The sequence below is a fragment of the Callithrix jacchus genome, chromosome 6 (genome assembly GCF_049354715.1).
Source record: "Callithrix jacchus isolate 240 chromosome 6, calJac240_pri, whole genome shotgun sequence".
Lineage (NCBI taxonomy): Eukaryota > Metazoa > Chordata > Mammalia > Primates > Cebidae > Callithrix > Callithrix jacchus.
This window is the reverse complement of record NC_133507.1, coordinates 116,301,475-116,322,679: the sequence shown is the minus strand read 5'-3', so window position 1 is coordinate 116,322,679 and position 21,205 is coordinate 116,301,475. Positions and strand designations below refer to the sequence as shown.

The 21,205-nt window shown below is 37.1% G+C and overlaps 1 protein-coding gene across 1 annotated transcript in view; it reads right to left on the bottom strand.

The window, feature by feature from the left end:
- SLC39A10 (solute carrier family 39 member 10) overlaps positions 1 to 16,335 on the bottom strand; it is a 313,899-nt gene extending 297,564 nt beyond the window's left edge. The window contains exon 1 of the mRNA XM_054257743.2: positions 16,200 to 16,335. The gene's annotated coding sequence lies outside the window, so the exon portion shown is untranslated. The remainder of the gene's footprint in view (positions 1 to 16,199) is intronic.
- Positions 16,336 to 21,205: the final 4,870 nt, after the last annotated feature.

Here is a 21,205-nt window from a genome sequence, read left to right as displayed (position 1 = left end):
TCCATGAGGTCAGTCAGCCATGGAGATCCTTTTACTACTAGAGTCCAACTGGCAGATATTGGTAAAAATGCATATACTTTAGAAGACTCATCTATTCTCTGCATATTTTAAGTCCGTTTCTTACCCTCTTCCTTACTTCAGTGATACCTATTTTTGGATCTTAGTTCTTCAAGGATAAGAAATACATCTGCTATGCTTTCTTGGCACAGCACCTTGCTCAGTAAATGAGGATGTAAGATAAATATTATTGAAAGAGGAGAAAATGGAAGAGGAACAGTAAAGACTGATTAATCTCCCTTTTGATCTATTGCTTCTCCTGCTAAACCTTTCCTTTATGAGACTAAGTGTCAACATACTAGTTTATCTTGCAAAAATTGTTGAAACTGATTGAGTACACATAGGAATACTTCAGTCCTCTCCAATATTAGATACTGCATGTTGTAATTGAAGGACAGATATTTTAAGTGAATACCTCTTCTAATAGAAAACTATGATTCTGAATGACTTTGACAAGCTAAAAAAAACTACACTGAGCTCTCTGGGGATAAATAAAGAATATTTTGCTTTGTGAAGAAAAAAAGCTTTCAAAAGGGAATGTGAAAAGTTAGCTATCCATTAAAAATTAGTGTTTCACTGAAGGAAATCAGAAAATCATACCATCTTGAGACAACAAATATATTCCAGTCCAATTCATATTACCTACATAAAAGCAAACCAGGATAAAGAAAAATTACATGACTTAATACAGAACAGCTAATAGATTGGAACAAAGGGAGTAGACACCAAGTTTCCTCACTCCAAAACCAATACTCACAAGAGGGAGCAATAAAATGATAAAGACAAGGTAATAATAAATACTGGAACATGTCCAATTTAGATCTCATCAATTTCTAAAAGACAAAAAGTGAGGTAACTTGGCAACAACCCATAACAAAGTAACTGACTAAAGGTTTGGGAATTGGAGTTTATAAAGAAAGTTTCAAGAATCATAATTATGAAGGATTCAGGAGAAACTTAATTACCAACTTCAGGTATATGAAGTTATCATATAGAGAATGGCAATCAGAGAAGTCTCTTCATCAAAATCAGAAATAGATAACAAAATTTATGACACCTACTAGTTATATATAAGGTGGTTTCCTGTCTAGTTATGTGAAAGTTGAATGTTTTGGGGGTATAAAATTCCACAAAAAGGTTGAATAGAAAAAAAGACCCTAAAATCAATTAGATCATTGATGACATTAATTCTTTTGGATTATTTATTTTTTTTATTGATACAAATATTAACATATTTGTAGAATACATGTGATAGTTTTTTTTTTCCTGAGACAGGATCTCATTGTGTTGCCCAGGCTGGAGTGCGGTGGCATGATCTTCAGTCACTAGTCTTGACCTCCTGGGCTCAAGAGATCCTCCCACCTCAGCCTCCTGAGTAGCTTGGATTACAGGCACACACCACCACGCCTGCTAATTCTTGCATTTTTTTGTAGAAACAACGTCTTGCTCTGTTGCCCAGGCTGGTCTTAAACTCCTGGGCTCAAGCGATCCTCCCACCTTGACCTCCCAAAGTGCTGGGATTACAGGTGTGAACCACCATGCTTTGCCATAATTTGTTATATGTAATGATCAAATCAGGGTATTTGGGTATCCATCAATTTGTGTATTAATAATTTCTATGTGTTGGGAACATTTCAAGTCCCCTCTTTAAGCTAATAGAAATATACAATACATTGTTTTTAACTATAGCCACGTTACTCTGCTATTGAACTTGTTCCTTCGAATTGTTTGCTTGTTATTCATTAACCGACCTTATGTTTTCTCTTCTTTATGTATTTCTACTGTTGACATAAAGTCTGTTTTATCTTATGGTATGATTTGGCTCTGTGTCTCCACCCAAATCTCACCTTGAATTGTAATCTCCATAAATCCCCGTGTGTCAAGGGTGGGACCAGGTGGAGGTAACTGGATCATTGAGACAATTTCCCTAATGGCAGTAGCATTGGCAGAACAACATTCTGGCTTCCAAGTGGTTTGTGCTGGTGTTGGCAGTGGCTGCAATAGGCTTGAAAGGCCAGGGTCCAGGTTCACAGAGAGTGCATGTGGGTGGGTGCCAACTGTGGTTGCAGTGGCAAGTTTGGTAGACCTGACCTCAGGCCCCTGGGATAAGTGCTCAGGTACCAATGGTGGAGGACTGGGCTGGGTAGCTTCCAGACCTCCACACAGTAATCCCATGTACTAGGAGACAGGAGGTGGAGCCAGACTTGGTGGGCCTGTCCTCAAGCCCCTGAGTGGTGCATGTGGGCTCTGGCTGTGGTAGGCAGGGGTTAGGTTATTCCTCGGCTTTCAGTGGAGTGCTCTGGTTGGTGTGGCAGTGGCTCTGCTTCAGCCTGCTTCTTGGGAGGATGGGTTGCTTTCAGTGGCAGCAGCCATATAGGTAGCTGGGGAGTGCCCTCTTTGTTAGCACCTTGGCCTTGGTAAGCAGCAGCCCTAAGTGGTGGCAGCTGAGGGTGGGAGGGTTTGTGTTCAGGTCTGTGAAAATACACAGCGACTTTGCTGCTGGGGGCAGTGGGGTCTTTGCCAGTGACTTGTGTTTCATCCTTGATGTAGCAGTGCCAGTGGGTGGGGGATGTCAATGGGGCTCCAAGGATGTAAACAGGCAGGGGCTGTTGGGCCCCTGGACAGGAAGCAGTTTGGTGAGGACTGGGCTCTCAATATGGTGTCTTGCTATAGTTGTTTAGGACTGGGGGTGGGGTCAGACCCAGTGCGAGCCTTCTCTCCGGAGCAATGCAGTTGCTGGGTCTCCAGGTAGCTCTCTATACAGCCTCAGGGCCTGTGAGGGTTGGAGGGTCTACTATGGCTAGGATTACAGGAGTTCATGGTGAGGATGTGAATTGCTGCGGGTATTTCACTTACCCTTTCTCTGCATTCAGGAGCCCCTCCAGGCTCCCAGCCGGTCCGGGCTGAGCAGGCTGCCTCACTTTTCTCTCCTTCCTTGCTTAGATGTTTCCTGTCACTTTTCTGTTGAATTCCAGTGTTCTCTTTCAGATGATCTATTTGAAGTGTGATTATCTGCTTGCTATTTCGGTTCTTCTTTGTGGAGGAGGTGAGTACCAGATGCCTTCAGTTAGCCATCTGGAAGCCCCTCCAAATTTTTTGAATTATTGTTTGTCTAATGCCAATTCTGTATTTTCAAAAAATAATATTTGATTAATGTACCTATTGTTTAATGTGAAATGTGTGTGGTTTTGTTCTGGTTTCCCGATACAGACCTCCTAAACCTTTATTGTTAACTGAGTGATAAGAGTGACAGGAGCATCTTTTGTTATAATATTTGGTTTTTGTAGAAAGTTCCTAAAACCCGTGGAGTTTCCTGAGTAATAAAAGTATTTTTTGTTTCAAGACCTTTAGGTCACACCTGAGTTTATACTAATGAGGTGACTTAGGGTGGGGAAAGGAGGGAGAGGGCCAAAGATAAAATTCTATAAAAATTCTAGAATGAGATTTGAGGAGCTTCTGGATAATTAAATATGCGGAGGTTTCTAGAAGATAGCCTGCCCAGAGAAGGCATGGAAGCTGCACACCCCTTCCCACATACCTTGCCCAATGCATCTCTTCCATCTGCTGTTTATCTGTTTCCTTTGTAATAATATCCTTTTTTTAAAGAGTAAAGCAACAAAAACAGAGATTTATTGAAAATGAAACTGCATGCCACAGGGTGGAAGTGGGCCCAACCAAGCGGCTCAAGGGCCCAGTTACAGAGTTTTCTAAGGTTTAAATACCCTCTAGAGGTTTCCACTGGTTACTTGGTGTATACCCTACATAAATGAAGAGGGTGAAGTTACAGTCATTTACTCAGTATAAACCCTACGTAAGTGAAGAGGATATTTCCTGTTATAACTGAAGTGTTTCCATTTGATTTAGTTCTAGGAAGTCCTTAGGTTCCCTGCCTCCAGATCATGTTCTTCTGCCTCATTTCATCCCTGAAAGGCGGGATTCCAATAAATCTTTATGCAAGGTGGAGAAACTGATGGTTTTTCTTCTGTAACTGCTTCATGCTGACTTGGGATGTAGTCCCTACCTACTGGGGATCATGGAACTCTTGCCCTGCTCTGTCTCATGGAGGAAGGGTAGCTCCTTGATGCCAGTGGTGGTGTCTCCACCTGGAAGTGGCTGGAACCCATGTAGCATGACCTGAAGGTTGATGGTCTCTAAGTGAGAGGAAAGGAATTTGGTTAAAAGATTTAATGGGAACCTCACAGGGTGGATACCTGTGTTGTCAGGAATGTTTGTTGTTATAGAGATTTGTGGGAGAAAAACAAAACCTGGTCTGTGGTCTGTTTTAGGATCTCTGTGTTTCCGTAAAGTCTTAGCATGAGGGAGTCCATTTTGGTTCGGTTTGTTCTGTTGGGGCCCAGCACATTGTGTTCAGTCCAAAACAATGGCCTCCCATAATTTTGTTTTAAAAAAATTCCCTTTTTGGTCAGGTTCTCACTTAGGTAAGCGTGTGACCAAAATTTAGTGCCTTAGTGCTACTCTCAGTTACCATGATTTTGGATTTCTTGTCTCAACGCGCCATTCATAGGTTATGGTGTCCTCATGGTCACACATTTCTTTAAGCTCTTGTCATTCCAGTTGAGGACAGACCATTTGATATTGTGGCAATGGCTGCATGGAAGCACTTAAAACCTTTGAAAGAACACAGTACACCAGGGAGACTATTATAATGCCTATTAGGAAGATAATACCAAGTTTGGAGTATGCTCCTTACCCAGGATCTGCATAAACCAAACCACCTGACATCAAATAGATCAAAGAGTGAGCTAGATAAAGAGTCTACTCACCAAACTAAGCAATCTCTTCATGAATCCCCTACCAATGAATCCCTATAATCTTCATCTGATGTATTTCTTCACAGGCCACCAGTGCCAGTAGCTGCACAGGTACTTCTCTGTTCAGCCAATTCTATCATAACTTTTACAAAAGAAATAAAATTCTGTCATGTAACTGTAGCCTCTATCTGCTATAGAGCCTACCATGAGTGATACATTTCTAATCATTACTTCTCTTCTAATCAAGGAAAAAGGACCTAACAAATGATGCCCTTCTAGAAGAGTGAAAACCTCCTGGCAATGTTCTCTTTAACTCATGATGTGGGTTAAGAGAGGTGAACCAATATTCTGTTTCTGATTAATTATGAGACGACGCATGTACCAGTAAAGTTTCTCACCTACCTTGGGCCTTCACCTTTTATCTATCAAAGTACAAGATTATCCATATACAAGGCTGGCTGCAAAATCCTTCACAAATAAAAGTAAACCCCATAAGTGCACACAATAGACCCCTTTTCCATTTCTATCGTTCATAGAGGCATAAGCAAGGACAAATGTTCAAAGGTAAGAATCTCATGATTGTAGAGAAGTCTTGATCTATGATCTTGGGAAAAGCTGTTCACATCAAGGACTCCATATTCTTCTGGGGAGAAACTTCCCTGGTTAGCTTTACCTTAAGGGTTCCAATGGGTGTACAGTTCCAAGAGTGTGGAGGGACCCTTCTCAGTTGTTAGATTATGAACCCAAAATTCAAGGTCCTGAAGTTTTGCTGTAGTGTGGATGGCAAGGACAGTCTTTCTTTGATGTTCTCAGAAGACCCAATCTTCAGGTTCCAGAACAGATGCCAATCTCTGCTCCTCTGCTGTGTCTCTTAAGAGCCCGGTTGGACTTGGACCTGTGGGTTGGGGCATCATTTGTCAAATGCTGCTGCAGAGGGTTTGCCTGCATCTGCACCTCCACTGACATCACCTGGCCGGAGTGCAGGCGCCAGGTTGAAAGGCTGCCCATGATCAGGTTGGCCACCTGCTTCATGAGGTTGAACTGCTGCTTCAGGCAGTGGTGATGGCAACCTGCGAGGTTCCGCCACCAGGGCTACACCCGACGGCTCCTACAGGGCTTCACAGCTGAAGCGACCTGCGGCTGCAGCTATCTCCCCCCACCCCTCCACCGATGGCTCTAGCTCTGTCGCCAGGCTGGAGTGCAACAGCTGGATAACAGCTCACTGCCACCTCAGCTTCCCGGGGTTCAAGCGATTGAGTGCTTCTTGAGTAGCTGCGACTACAGGAGTGCAGAACCATGCCAGGCTAATTTTTGTATTTTTAGTAGAGACAGGGTTTCATCACATTGGCCAGGCTGATCTCTAATGCCTGACCTCAGGTGATTTGCCTGCCTCAGCCTCCCAAAGTGCTGGGTGGGATTACAGGCATGAGCTACCACACATGGGCTGTAATATTCTTTATAATAAACTAGTAAATGTAAATAAAGTATTTCCCTGGGTTCTGAGCCACTCTTGAAAATTAATCAAGCCTTGAAGAGGGGTTGTGAGAGCTCAGTGGTCCTTCAGAAGCATAAGTACCAACCTGGGGCTTTCAACTGACATCTGAAGTGGGGCATAGTCTTGGGGGATTGAGCTTTCAACCTGTAGGATTTGACATCATCTCCAGGTAGGTAGTATCAGAATGGAATTGGAGGACATCCAGATGGTGTCTGCTGGAGGGTCTACTGCAGGATTGGTTGTTTTCTCACAGTATGTGTGAGAAAGAAATCCCATACATCTGGAGCCAGAAGTGTTGTATTGAGTGTGTCAGTAGTGAATACAGAGTAGGAAAAATAGCTTTTTGATTATTCTTCTATTTTTAAAATATCTAAAATTATAGTGTCTAAATGGTAATGTATCCATTTTGCTTTGGGAAAAATCAATATGTTCCTATAAAGGTATAATAAAAATATGTGAGAATCTTATTGTAATGCTCTTTCCAGGGCCTACCATACACTCAACTAGGTGCAATGTCTTATATTAACCACTTATTAATTTCAGAAATTAAACCTCTTAGGAAGAGAAAACAAATTACTCCATAGAGAGGCAGCATAGCATAGTGGTCTAGAATTTAGATTGGAACAAAGACCCCTGTAGAACCTAGGACAAAGGCCAAATATATTGCAAATTAAGCCCCAGGTATATTAATCAAAGATTTTTGAAAATCCAGAATTGGATTAGAATTACGGTGGAACCCAAGAAGAACCAATATTCTGCTTGGGTTCTATTCCCAGCTCTTTTACTCACAAGCTGTGTAAACATGAACAAGCTATTCATTTCTCTCTGTGCCACAGACAGTTGTAAAATAGGGACAGTATTGGTAACTATCTCCTATAGTTATGATGATTAAATGATTAAATAATTTAAAAATCTTCAAGCACTTTGAACAGTTCTTGGCATATGGGTGCCCATTTATGAAAAAATCCAATGTATGGAAAATCCTATTCACAAAATTAAATACTCAATGTATCCCCAAAATATATCAGCAAAAAGCTGTGGGAAAAAATTAAATGGTCATATTTATAATCCTAAATGCCGAAAAGAATGCAACTTCTCTGTAATGCCTCTGTGCATGCACCTGAACATTGTAAAGCCTTTAAATATGACGAAAATCATGCAGATATTTGAAACTTTCAAAGTTTTATTTATTATCGAACCCATAGAATGCCTAGCTGGGAAAATCTGTGCATGAACTCATGCATGAGGAAGGACAAATACAATCCCAGTATGGGAAACTGAAGCCTAGAGTATGACTCACACTTTCTTCACAATAAGACTGTTTTCCTCACCTCTCCCAGTCACCATCTGAAAGAAATATATCTGAGGTCTTCAGACCAAACAAAGGAAAATGTTGGGTTACAACATTAGTGCCCAAGAAGCCAGCAAAATAATCTTTGAGAGATCTTACTCCTGCAAGAACTCAGAATTGATTCAGAAGGCATTTCATAGCTGATGGTCAAGTGCATAGTGGTCAGAGGTCATCCTTTCAAAAGCCACCAGTCAATATTCTACTTTTATTGCTTGTAAACACTAGAGGATGTAGCATGAGAAATTGGAACATTTATTCTAAATTTCAGCCAAAAGGAGGAGATTTAGGAAAGTAAGATTTTCAGGAGTTTGTGAGTGAAAGTTTTCAGTAACATTTTCCCACGTACCTCTTAGCTCCCAAGAATCAACTGATTATCTGGAGGACATTCCTTTACTTGGGATGAAAAGGTGAATGTTGGGCCAATAATTGAAATGAGTGGATATTGTAATTTTAAAACATGAAGCCACAAGGCAGGTTTCCAGAAGGCACTTCAGAATTTACCATTATTAAGGAGTATACTTGTATAGGAATGAAACATCTTCTGTAGCATGCCAAGGCAACTTACACAAGCTCTACTCGGACACAGGCAATCATCAAACTGATAAGTCCTCTCCTTGCTTACATTGCTACTTATTCTTCACTGGCTCATTTCCTTTCCCCTACCTTTCTTCCTTGGTTAGTCCTACTGCCTTGTCACAAGTCTTAAGTGGTGTTATATTACAGGGATTCATATTTATAATCTTAAATGCCTAAAATAATGAAACTTTTCTGAAATGTTTCAGGGCAAACACCTAAAAGTTGTAAAGCTTTCAAATATGAAGAAAAGCATGCAGATATTTGAATGTATGATGAGATATGTGATTATACACCAAATAACTGTAATTACTAATTTTATCTATCAGCTTGACTGGGCCACAGAGTGCCCAGGCATTTGGTCCAACACAGTTCTGGATGTGTCTGTGGGATATTTTTGGAGGAGACTGACTTTTGATTCAGTAGACTGAGTAAAACGGAGAGCCCTCCTCAATGTGGGTGGACCTCATCCAGTCAGTTGAAGATCTGAATAGATAGAAAAGTGTGGGTTAGAGAAAACTTCTTTTGCCTGACTGCTTGCGTTGGGATATTAGTTCTTTTTGGCTTTTCCACCTGGACAGAATATTGGTTCTTCTTGAATCTCAAGGTTGCTGGATTTTAGACTGAAAGTATACATTAGCTCTCCTGAGTCTTCAACTGGCCAGCTGTGGATCTCAGGACTTCTCATCCTCTATAATAGCATGAGCCAATTCCTTATTAAAACTTACACACACAATATACATACAATATATATAGTTTTAAAAATCTATGTATCTGTCTATCTATGTATCTATGTTCTATCTATCTATCTATCTATCTATCTATCTATCTATCTATCTATCATCATCATCTATCTATTCTCCTATTGGTCTCTTTCTTTGGAGAACCCTGGCTTATACAATAGCTAAAATTAAAAAGATAAAATACTAAGTGTTGCAAAGATAGATAACAAATAGATGTTTACACATTGGTTAACATAAAATGGCACAACAGCTTTAGAAAACAATTTAACAATTAATTTATGAGTTAAACACCCTCTTAACACATTACCCAGCAATCCTAATCCTTAGTATTTATCCAAGATAAATAAAAATATATATTCACAAAAATATTTGTACACAAATATTCATAGTTGCATTATTCATAATAGCTCCAAATTAGGAACAGCTGAAATATTTATCAATAGGTGAATAGGTAAGACATTTGTGATATATTCCTATAATAGAATACTGTTCAGCAATGAAAAGAAGTAAACTACACAAGAATCCAGGCACAAAAGTGCTATTGATGCACATAGTACAGTTGAAGAAGGATTGACAGGAAAGCGTGCTGGTTATATGAGCATACATTGTCAAAATTCAACAGATTGTACACTTAAAATGTTTGGAATTTTGTTTTATGTATATTATCAATGAAAAAAATTGATTTAAAAAGAAAAAATCTCTAGGGAAAGTTCTGAATTTTATAACATTATCATATGCCCATTTATCTCTTTAATTTTTATTTTAGGGGAGATTCATATTATCAATGCTGGAAGCTAATTCCTAGTTCTGATATTTCTGCCTCTATTAATGAGAAATGGTGTCAAATTAATATGAAACCATTTTTTTCTTAAATGCCTTTTTGTACTACATGTCAAAGCAATGATATTTATTGTGCCATAATTGAGGTTTCAATTGTACCACATACAGAAAAAACAGTTTCTAGTGTTCTCAATTCTAATAACAATTTAAACGTTTGTTGATACACAGACATTGTGAGCTATTCTCATTGATGTAAAGGCTAGATAGCAGTTATACCAAAAGCTATATGTCAAAGGTTTTGAATTAGTCTAATTTTCTAAGAGGTATACATCTAGGTTTACATAATTTAGTTAAAAAAACAGTCTCTAAGAAAATGTTTCATGAATGTTTCCAAAGCAAAATTGAACAATCAAGAAAGAGTAAGTTATATGAACAGTAATAACTTTGTGAGTCCGTGTACTAGTCTGTTCTCACACTGCTATGAAGATACTACCCAAGACTGGGTAGTTTATAAAGGAAAGAAGTTTAGTTGACTCACAGTTCCACATGGCCAGGGAGGCCTCAGGAAACTTACAATCAGGAAGGAAGGTGAAGGGGAAGCAGGCATTTTCTTCCAAGGTGGCAGGAGACAGAAAGAATGCAGGGGAAACTGCCAGACACTTATCAAACAAACAGGTTTTGTGGGAACTCACTCACTAACTTGAGAACAGTAGGGGGGAAATCTACCAACACGATCCAATCACCTTCCACCAGGTCCCTCCTGTGGCATGGGGGTATTAAAATTCAAGATGAGATTTGGGTGGGGACACAGAGATAAACCGTATCAGTCCCCCAAAGGGAAAATATGTGATCAGAAAATACTCTACAACTATAGATGGAATAAAAAGTGACCAAAGAAAAGTTCTTATTATTCTAACAGACACCTATGTTTTTCAAATGTTTTTCTTTAAACATTTATACTTAGCAGTAAAAAATATATTTTGTCCTGACACATACATACTTGTATATAAATACATATCCAATTCACACATATGTATATATGAATAACAGAAACAAGTTTCATGAATCAAGCTTTTCCCCTTGCACAATGCATGATATGGTTTAGTTGTACCCCCATACAAATCTCATTTTGAATTCCCACATGTTTTGAGAGGGACCCAGGGGAGATAACTAAATCACAGTGTCAAGTCTTTTTTGTGCTGTTCTTGTGATAGTGAATAAGTCTCATGAGATCTGATGGCTTTAAATATGGGAGTTTCCCTGCACTAACTCTCTCTTTGCCTGCTGCCATCCATGCAAGATTTGAGTTGCTCCTCCTTGCCTTCTGCCGTGATTGTGAGGCTTCCTCAGCCTTATGGAACTGTTAGTCCATGAAAACTCTTTCTTTTGTAAATTGCTCAGTCTGGGTTATGTCTTTATTAGCAGCGTGAAAACGGACTAATACAATGCACGCTGGTATTTTCTATTTCATTAAAGTAAAAATGCTGATTGGACTAAAGTTTGATGAACACTGGTCAATGAAAGATTATTTGTAATTTCTTCAGAAAATGAGCCAGTGGAAATAGCAGAAAGAGAAGGAAGACCTTTTAGAAGGTGGTTAATAAATCACTGGGTCCTGGAATCGATGGTCAGGGTATGTTCCAAGCATCATTAGAAGAGTGATTGACAACTATTTCTCTAGGATGACTTTTAATTATAGACTTATCCACCAATGGTAGATGAACCAAATGACCTTTTGATTTAATTCACAGTTCCAAAAACATTTCAAAATTTTCTTTATTTAGGAATTAATGATAAATGGATAATTCAGCTTTTTAGTTATTTCCCAGTGATTACATTCATAGTTGATTTTGTTTTTGTTTCAGGACCTCATCTGTGCTTACATTTATTCATTTTATCTTGATAATAGACTTTATAAAACTATCATGCAACTATTTACTTCTCAAAAACATTTTAAAGCACTCAAATTCTATTAAAGCAAAAGGAACATATATTGGTTATTATGCTAAAGTTAAAAGGTAAAAAGAACATAGGCTTTTTATCTGACTGATTATATCAATCTTGCTTAAGAAATAATGCATTAGAAAGCAAAATCTAATTTTTATCTAAATTATAGATGTTTAATAATATCTTGACCATGTATATCTTTATATGTATATCTTTACTTTTTAATGTTATGATACTTTTAGTGCCCTTAGTATCCTTGCCTATAAATTGATTATTAACTTCTTGGGAATCATTAACAAACAGTTTCATATTCTAAATTGTCCGTTTGCCAAACATTGCTTAATGAGGTACTTACGACTTTTCCTAGTAGCATATTACTGTATTTTGATAAAACAGATTTTCAGAAAATAAATATCCCTAACTCACTACCTATTTGGACATAAATTTGTTATTAGAAAGTGATAGTCTTTTCAGCTAATAGTTGTTTAAATAATTTCATGAATTGGAGCATGTGTAGTAAATTTGATCCATTTTGCTTGGCCATAAAATTGATGGGGATTAAATACAAGGGCATTCAAAACAAGTGACGGTTCCTCTCATAAAACTAAAATGACAACTCAAAGAATAGCTCAGACTTACTCATTAATCATACAGTGAGATAGTGATAATCATTGTGTCCTATGACTGTTTTAGAGGTGAAACTGGGGCAGCCAAAGTCAGGTGGCAAAAAACTCACTATGACAAGAACAGCAAGAAGGAAGTTTATCCCCATTATCCAGTAACCTCCCACCAGGCCTCTCCTCCAACATTGGGGATTACAGTTCAACATGAGATTCAGGTGGAGACATAGATTCAAACAATATCAATCTGCATGTGATGTTTATAGAAGAATTATTTATAATTACCAAAACTTGGAAGCAACCAAGATGTCCTTTAGTAGATAGATGGATAAATAAACTGTAGTACATCCAGTCAAGGGAACATTAGTACTAAAAAGAAATGAGCTATCAAATCATAAAAAGACATGGAAGAAACTTACATGCATATTACTAAATGTAAGAAGCCAATCTGAAAGGCTACATATTGTATGATTCCCACTATATGAGATTTTAGAAAAGGCAGAACTATAAAAAAAAAAATCAGTGGTTGCTGGGAGTTACTGGGGAGAGAGGGATGAATAAGCTGCAGAGCACAGAAGATTTGTAAGATAGAAAAACATTCTGTATGAAAATACAATGGTGGATACATTTCATTATACATTCACCAAAACTGATAGAATGTATAAGCATCAAGAATGAGACTTAATGTGAACCATGGTCTCTGGGTAATAATGATGTGTCAATGTAGGTTTACTGATTGTAGCAAATGTACCACTCTGAAGTGAGTTGTTGATGGTGGGTGAGGCAATGCATGTATTGGGGCAGAGAATATGTGGGAAATCTCTGTGCATTCTGCTTGATTTTATTGTGAACTTAACATTACTTTAAAAATAAAGTCTTCTCAAAAAACACAAAGAAACCACAAAGAGTTATTTTTAGCAATTAAAAAAAGTTATTTGAAAATCTAGAGTTGAATGCTGGCCTGACTGGGAAGTGTTGAGGTTGGGAACCCCCCTGAATAGTCTTCATTCTTCGTATGTTGAAAGGGTTATTGATGTGTATCAATAAATGGAGGTGCATAGTCCTGTAACTAACAAAGAATGTGAATGGGTTTGACTGATCTAATGTCCATAGACAGATTTGCTTCAAATAACTCATATATGGAATGATTTAGTCCCTTTCTCTCCATGTGACCTCTATTGACTTAGAACATACACACAGTCCTGCACTGGCTTGCCCATAGACTAGTGAAGTTTGTCCCTATCTTGGGACAGCTTGAACACAATCAGATAGACTGTTTAAGTCAAGGAAGATTACCCTACATTTATTCCAGGAGCAGACTGCTCCTCCTTTGTTAAACAGATACATATTAAATACATATTTAATAAATACACACTAAATCCATATGTATTTAACTGGTTCTAGCCTTTAAGGAGAGAATTAGAAAAAGTTTTTGAGGTGCTTCCAGGAACCAGGGCCAATATGAAACTGTTGCTGTGCCTGGGACATCTTTCCTGGGTTGGCCTGATAGGTTTGGTCTGTCTGCTACCAATAGTATCTTAGAAATATAGGGTGTATATATGCATCCTCTTCTCCAGATACTTAAAAATAAGAAAAGCAGATACAAGAAACAAGCTAACAAATCAATGTTAAGGGTGAGTTAAAAGATGTTGTTTAATTGACTTTGTTGTAAGAAAAAAAAGCTCCTTAGCGTATTAGTAATGGTAAATCAATAAGGTTATCTTGGAATAACAGTGACATGTATTTGCATATACATACAAATATTAATACTCTCTCACAGAGGAACAGGTTATTAATTTATGAAAATATGATGTTAATTCTGGTTTAAAATGAATGGAGTATTATTCTATTAGAAGCAAGTTTATGTAGCGGAGTTGAAATTTACCGTGTACACGGTCAATGAAAGTTATCCCTATTTGCTATGTACATGGTCAATGAAAGGTATCCCTATTTTCTAAAGACCCCAAACTTTTATGATGGGTGAGAGGAATGAACTTAATCTTGACAAATAAATGTAGATTTGAATTTAATATGGTTTATTGTCTATTAAGGATTCACCCAGAGTATTTTATGTAATAGTCAATTCAATGTACACATTTTGTATGAGGGCTATTCTTCTCTTGCCAGGTACCTTTCCCCATGAAGAGTTGTTCAGTGAGAAACTTATGTGACCTTGCTGTGAAGGGCTAGGAGTGGGAGACTGGTGTATGAGCTGTTTTTAGTGTCTTTCCTATTTTTGTGGTATGCTTAATCTGTATTCTCTCTGTATCTCCTAGTCCTCTACCCAGGAACTCCTGGGCCTCCTGCATGCCATTTTCATGCCATGTGGGCTCAAGGGAACATTTTAGCCTTATTTGCTGTATTAGTCAAGGTTTCTTTACAAAAACAGAATCAATAGGATGTGACTATATATAAAAAATATTATTTTTAAGGAATTGGCTCACATGACACAGGGATTGGCAAGTCTAAAACCTGTAAAGGAAGACAGCTATCTGGAGACCCTAGGAAAAGCTGATGTAGGTCACAAGTCCAAAGGCAGTCTGAAAGCAGAATTCCTTCCTTTTTAGGGGGCCCAGTCTTTTCACTTGAGGCCTTCAACTAATTGGGCAAGGCCCATCTATATTACTGCAGGTAATCTGCTTTACTTAGTCTGCTGATTTAAATGTTAATCATGCCTGCAAAATAACTTCACAGCAATATTTACACTGGTGTTTGACCAAACAACTACCATAGCTTAGCCAAGCTGACACCTAACAACCATCATATCTAGAGAAGTATACATCCATCAGATTTTGCTACCCTGCTGCTGCCTTGCTGTGTTGGACAGGATGGGTGAGTATAACACAAGTTGAATGCTGTCATCTTCTCTCTGAAACCTCTCTAGGGCTAAATTAAAATTGTTATGCTTGTATACTTGTTCCTTTTGGATAAGACCTTAGGAATCAGAGAAAATAGATTCTTCTTCTAGAACCTGAATAACCCTTACATTATCTTGTCCTCTATGAATCCTTCTTATTCGTACTATTTTAGTTTCTTATTTTCTCTTCATGGTAGAAACTTCCTTTACTATGCATAGATATGTTAGACAGGGTTTTACCCTGTCACCCAGGCTATAGTGCAGTGGTGCAATCACAGCTTAATGCAGCCCCTTCAGGCTCAGATGATCTTTCTGCCTCAGTCTCCTGAGCTAGGAGTACAAGTGGGGGCCACCATGCCCAAATACTTTTTCATTTTTATTTTATATTATTGTAGAGAGGAGGTTTTGTTATGTTTCCCAGGATGGTCTCAAACTCCTGGACTCAAATGATCCACCCACCTCAGCCTCCCAATGTGCTAAAATTATAGGTGTGAGCCAGAGTGCCCAGCCTACACTAGGTTTTTCATTATTTCTCCACCGTAACTCTTTAATTTGATTCAGCCAGGCATGGCTCTTAATATACAAAGGAATAGTTTTGAAATACAGAAAACTCATTTATTTCTTAACAAAGACTAAGAGAAAAGTGGGCTTTACCTTTTTACTTTGTGAGTCAAAAGCCGAATATATTGACTCTGTATTTATGCTATAAAAATTCCAATTCATCTTTGAACAGTGGATTAAAAGAAAGATAACATACAGTGAAGTAAGCAGAAAACCACCACCACAACAGCAACGTCAACACTCTAATCTCTTTAAAAATACATTTTCCCTGTTACACAATAATTACACACTAGTCTGTAAGATTCAGGAGAGTTTTATAGAATAATTGAGAAAATATTGCAAGAGGATAAATACCAATATAAAGAAGTATAAACTCAGGCACAAATCATATAAACAGTAGTACAGAGGAGAAAGCAATTTACAAAACACACATTATTTCTTACCCTCTTCCAAAAAGCTGAAACCAGGAGTAATTTTTCGCTTTAGCCCTTCGATGGAACTGAGCCTTAAAAACATCTGGATTCTCAGCTCTATTCAATTCCCCTGTGCCTTCCTTTTCACCATGTACAAGTCTGTCCTGACTTTAGGCTTCCCAGTGCTGATATTTTTATACAGTGAGTCCTAGATAGATACTTGACAGCCTTTGAAAGTCTGAGAATGTGATAATGCATATCCATTCTAAATCAGAATGATAATTCTTTTAGGGCTCATTATTTAACCATATAATAAAACCAGAAGGTCTTTCACATTTACTTACTTTCTCTAATAATGCAAAGGAGAAAGCAACCAGAATAATAAAAAATTCTCACAAAAATTTCATATTGCTTTTTAATTCTAATTTTATGGTACATACAATAAGATATCAATCTAATATCTATTTAATCAACATTCTTGGAAACTTTCTTAATTTATAATCTTTAATGCAATTTTTACAATCCGGGTATAATTTCTCCCTCTGTAAATAAATATTTATTATTAATATAAATATATATCTATATATTTATTATTGATACATAATTATATATTTAATATAGTTTTTATTTATAAATAAATATACACTTATTTATTTGTAGGAGGGAGAGATTATACCCTGATTGTAAAATACGTATAGATATGTAAAATCTAGATTTCTTCTTCAGCCAAGTAAGCCTGAAGATTTTCTTCTTCTTCTTTGTATCTTCCATAGTTTTGAGCACTTTGGCATGCAGGAAGATGCTCAATGAATCCTTTTTGGAATTAATCATGTAGAAAAAGTGTATGCTACTTGGTATCATGAGAAAATATTCTACATCTTTCTTTTTTCTTCAACACTGAATTCTCTCAACATTATTTATCTTATCCAGATTGACTAGCTAGTAAGGAATATGGATGTGCGGCAAAGTGTGAAATCTGCAGTTTATAGCAATTTGTGTGATTTAGAAATTTTAAATAGTTAGGTGGCAAAGTCCCTTTTCATGTTTAAAAGTTGTGGATGTAGAACTTGTCGTGCAATCAACAAATTATAAAAATGGAGGATGCAGAAGTAAAATTTAGTGCCAACTCAATTTATGAAACTAACCTAGCATTTATCAAATTTTAAGCAGCATTGGTCTATTGAGATATACATTAACTAGCTTTAAATGTCTTTTAAAAAACTCTTCTAGTGGTTTTTGAACAGCCAGGCTAAGCATCTGTGGGACAGTGGGTAGGTAAGATGACCTTGAGAAAAGTGAGACAGAGATACACTTTTCTTTCATAAGTAGGTAGAAGTGCCCTTCTGTGTTCTCTCTTGTTCTGTCCAGTGACTTGATGGTTAGTTAGCTCTACAGCTTTTCCAGGTGATCTTGTAAGAGGTTAGAAGTAGCTCTCTTTCAGAAAGGCCAGTGATATTCCTGAAATGAGTCTATTAAAGTGCTATAATTCCATATATTCAGCAGCACCAGAGCGTGAGTATTTAGATTCTTTCTTCCTACAGAAGAGAGTAGTTATTACAACAGGAGTGATAAAGCTGCAGTGCTAATACAGCCAACAACATAATAGCAGAGATTAGTTTGTTGGTTCTCTAATAATTTTTCTGCCTGAACACTGCCCAACTTCTCTTTATCTCCTGCTGATGTTCTTGCCCTGAAGCCCACCATTCATTACACTGCTCTTTCTTTTACTCGTGGAGGCATCCCATTACTGCTTGTTCTCATCAGTAAGATTCTTCTGAAAAATTACAAGGAAAGATAGCCAGTGACATTTATGGCTTGTTGGCATGCATTTTTATCCACTTTATGAGTCATGTCAAGAAATATTGTGTATGAGGGTCATCCTAAGTAACTGCTCAGACACAGTATCATTTCTGAAAACAACAACAACAACAACTCCTTGTCCTCCTCCTCTTATTTTGCTAATCCCCATAGAGAGAGAAAATAATATTTTGGGCAAACACACCTCCATTTGGCTGATTTCTTGACAACCTAACGCCCTTTCAATTTCCAGAAAATCCTCTTTTGTGAGAAAGTAGGGTGATCAAAAATGTCACTCAGGAAATGCAATTAATGATTTCTCTGCCTCAGCAGCTTTAAGATTACCCACCAGGCTGAACTTGTTTCCTCAGCATTTTTTACAAGCTTTTCGACTATTTTGACCAATCCATGATTTTATAGTGTTGAAATCTATACAATAGGTCAGTCCTAAATAGGTTTACTTAAGACAATCTTATTTTGCTTCTGATGCTTTCCCAAAGTTATCTCCTTATGGATACACATTCATCACATTTTTTTACTGCAATACTTCCTATGAAATTACAGCCCTCAGCACATAGCTTCAGGTGGGTTCTGATCAGTGTACTAAAATTGTAAGAAAGATACTGAAAAAAAAATGCATAGAGTTCACAGTCTCCCTTTCATATAAACATAATAGGATGAAATTACCTGCAGGGTCATTTTTATTCTGTATTCTCCCACTGTGTCAAATTCAGCTCTATTGAACATGGAAAGCTAAAGGTGTTAAATGGTGGCCATTTTTCTAAAAGCCATTTCTCTGAGCATCTCAGCAGTAGTCTCCAAGGTATACAGCAATTCTTTTCTGTTGAAAGGTCATTTCTTTTCCTTTTTCATCTAATATCCTTGCTGGTCATTTATTTGTTTGACAATTCCAGAATGTAGAAATGAAAGGTTCATGTGCTTTTATTAAGTAAATAATACCTACTATCTTCTTATATACATGTATGCATCTGTATATACTGATATACATATACATGGAATACACTTGTATACATTACAAGCTTAAAAATATTTTTACTTATCGCCATTCATATAATTCTTACAACAAATAGGGTGTTTATGATTTAAATTTTACAGTGGCTAAAACTGAGGATCAAGAAGGTTAAGCAAGTTACCCAGTATCATAAAGCCAGGTGTTTTGGTACCTTGCCTAGTACTTTTTTTCCCCCCCTCAAAATCACTTTAATTCTCAGCATGGGGATAACCTACTTATTTTAAAATAGAAACTGTAGATGATAATTATGGAAATTCATAAATGTACTTGGAATGGAACTTAGCTTCAGCCATGAATGTACATAGAATAATTTGTCAAGTCTTCTTCAGAAAATTGAGATTAGAGGAGATGGGAAAAAACAATAGCTAAGTTTTTATGTAAGAGAGCTGGTCCAGGAGTTCTTAGGTCAAGGGAGACTTGGGACAGAAAGTCACATAGGGAGAATGTGGAATTTGCGAGTTGGTGCGGAAGGAACAAAGAAGTATGCTACAAAGCAGAAGAAGATGTTCCAGGGGAAGGATGAAAATGTTGAAGACAGATTTTTTTCCCATACCTTATCCTGCTAAGAGGCATTCCTTTGTTATACTTGTCGGGAATTATTTTTTTCCAAAGGAGCGCTGATATCTATAACCTACAATGCTACTTATTATATAACCATAATCTAAAACAACAAAATGATATGTTTAAACATTATATTTAAAAAAATTCTCATTAAGATTAATTTTTGTTCAAAGTCTAAAAGTTTCTAAAACAGAAATTTATTTAACTGGTCAGCCATAATTTATAAAATATATTAAAAACTCCATATTAATATTATAAATATAGATTGTTATAGTAAACTTTTCTCTCCATTCTCCCCTACAGATAGTGTAGAATTTGGTGCTTTCAGCTGTCTAAGATGCTATTCAGAATGAAAGATACATTTAGGGCCATTCCTCTGCTGTGGGCATAGTCATGTTTTTTAAAAAGACTTTCCAATGCCAGTTAATGTGACTTTGGTTTAAGTTCTAAGGGTCAGAGAATTAGAAAAAAAATCTAATAATTATAAATCACTTTTCAGGGTTTCTTGTTTCCTTTTTATGAAGACATGATCACCCCTTTAAGTGAGAAATATGCCTTCATCCGAACAAGAAGAAAATAGAAATGCTCATATTTACCTTTCCAATATTAGAAGAGTACAAAAATTATTAGACTAGAAAAGTACAGGTAATGCATTTGAAATAAAATAACGTGAAATTATCTCTTAAACAGGAAGACAAATATCCTTGGGTAAGCAGAAACATGCAAGTTATTTTAAAGGGTTTTCGAAATGCATTTTCCAAGGCTGACATAGTGCTGCTGTAATTAGAAACAGGTGCATATAAATTAGAAAAGAGAGAAGACTAATTTTTACTAATGGAGCTTTTAAAGTAAAAACTTTACTTAATGAAATGCATAATTAGTCATTAGTGCCCAAAAGACGGAAAGCTTCTTTCACTTGGGTTAGATTTTGGTGTAAGGTGAAGCCTAATTTTTTATTAGTGATAAAATTGTTTCTGCTTCTATGTGTTTACAAAAACAAGCAAAACAACTGACATAATTTTATAATGCTGATTTTGATATGCCTTGAAAAAGGCAATGATTTTCTGATTTGACTGTAGTAGAGGGAAATATTGAGAACATTACATCCGGGATAGGTTGGACCCCACTTACAGGATTCTTATAAGCAGAGAAGGTATCTCTTCTTCATCCTAGAGCAAAATAGGGCTATTCTTTTGAGTTCAAATCTTTTTGGGTAGTTTAGACACCAATCATCACAGTAATTCTTGACTTTGATTTCATATTGAATTCCTGGGGAGTTTAAAAAATTTACATGCTCAGACTCCATCCCAGACAAATTAATCCAACTGTGCATTTGTAGGAGTGGGTTGGCTCCCAGGCCTGAGTAATTTTTCAAAGCCCCAAGAGGTACTGAGTCTTGGAAAGGCCATATGCAGAGTTTTCTAATGGATAATTTAATATTGTTTGCTTTTCTCTTTTCTAGGTAATCCTTTGCCCACTTCCCCCCTCAGAGTTATTTATCCTTCACGGATTAACCCAGCTGCCACTTAGTTGTGAAGTTTTCCCAGTAATTAATCACTTGAACATCTCTATACCTGTGTTGCCCCTACTGTATTTTGTAAACATTTATTGTCCTCCTTAGTACACTCTTATAGAATTTTTCAAT